The sequence below is a fragment of the Babylonia areolata genome, chromosome 1 (genome assembly GCF_041734735.1).
Source record: "Babylonia areolata isolate BAREFJ2019XMU chromosome 1, ASM4173473v1, whole genome shotgun sequence".
Lineage (NCBI taxonomy): Eukaryota > Metazoa > Mollusca > Gastropoda > Neogastropoda > Buccinidae > Babylonia > Babylonia areolata.
The window spans coordinates 16,866,269-16,867,805 of NC_134876.1; the positions used below are offsets into that span (position 1 = coordinate 16,866,269).

General features: G+C 40.9%; 1 long non-coding RNA gene across 1 annotated transcript in view; it reads left to right on the forward strand.

Moving 5' to 3' along the window:
- Window positions 1-1,005, forward strand: part of LOC143291326 (uncharacterized) — a 23,165-nt gene extending 22,160 nt beyond the window's left edge. The window contains exon 5 of the long non-coding RNA XR_013056504.1: window positions 597-1,005. This is a non-coding gene — a long non-coding RNA (uncharacterized LOC143291326). The remainder of the gene's footprint in view (window positions 1-596) is intronic.
- Window positions 1,006-1,537: the final 532 nt, after the last annotated feature.

Consider the following 1,537-nt stretch of genomic DNA (forward strand, 5'->3'; position numbering starts at 1 on the left):
AGTAAAAAGAGCTGAAACTAAAATACACATACGCAGTTCATCTGTTTGATATTTTTGGAGCCATCCGTGAATAAATAGAAGAATGAAAGGAGCATTGAATACAATGATGCTATAGAATCTCAAAGAAGGTTAAAGGGAGGACACAAAAGAAAGATACACTCTTTGACCTCCCTTGCAGATACAAAAACAGATAAAGAAAAAGGAGTCAGTCTTGTCTGGTGCTTGAGGCTAAACCAGTAAATAATTACTTTCACTGTGGTTCCATGTCACGTTTGACAAGGAATGAGATAATTATCACACTTGGATCCACCACAGTTGATGCAATCTTCCGATTTGACCAGTCTGATGAATTGGGAACTGATTTGCAGAAAAAAGGACGATGAATGTGTGTGTGTGTGTGTGTGTGTGTTGTGTTATGTTGTGATGTGTATGTGTATGTGTGTGGGAGAGATAGACAGATATTAGACAGATAGATAGATAGATAGATAGAGAGAGAGATAGAAAGAGAGAGAGAGAGACAGTGACAGAGAGAGAGAGAGAGAGAGAGAGAGAGAGAGAGAGTAAAATGACCAATTATTCTCTGCATTTACTTACAGAGGGAGACTGATTCAAAGATTGACAGTGTACTGTGCAGACATCCCCAGCTATCAGACACATCAAATAAAAATGTCAGGAACAAAATTACAATTGATGTTAAACTCGACATCACAGCGTCACCTGTGCCGCTTGTGACCTGCCCCTCAAAGCACGTGACACTCGTGGTGCTGGCCTGTGACCCCGACAGTCTATGCACAGAGAAACTAAAGACCAGAGGCATGTCACAAACTGCGATGTGCAAAGCTGGTGAGACACACGCCGCTCCTTACTTCAGATGTGAGAAGACTGGTGACTACGTGCCGTACAGTCTGGTGTGTGACTGGCGTCAGGACTGTGGTGATGGCAGTGATGAAAAGTTCTGTCAGTTCCCACCATGTGGAAATGGAGGCAAAATCTTTGATTGTGGCCGTGGACAGGTCTCACTGTGTTTTTGTTTTTTTCCTCTCTCTTCTCTCTTTTTTTCGTTTTTACATGATTATACATAATTACATGCATGTATATGAATGTGTATTGTGTGTGCGTGTGCGTGTGTTTATGTAAGTTTGTGCCTGCCTATGTGTGCGTATGTGTTAGGGTAGCTGTTAGATACACATGCATGTTAAAATGTATCTATGCAGTGTGTGTGTGTGTGTGTGTGTGTGTGTGTGTGTGTAGTCACATTTTGGCTTTCTATCATAAGCTTGGAACTTGGACAATTTATACATATCATGGTGTTTTGTTACTTATTTTTTTGCAACATCTATGACAGTTTGAATTGAAAATACAGCATATGTTGGGGGAACCTAGAATCCTACCTGTGTCATAGCAACATGCAAGTGAAGTCCGTATCCATATCAAAAACCATCTTTAACCTTTTTAATTCTCGTGTCCGTCATGGTCTCTGGTACTGCTGGTCCACTACTGAATGGACATACAAAAACCCTCTGTTTGAATGTATTCG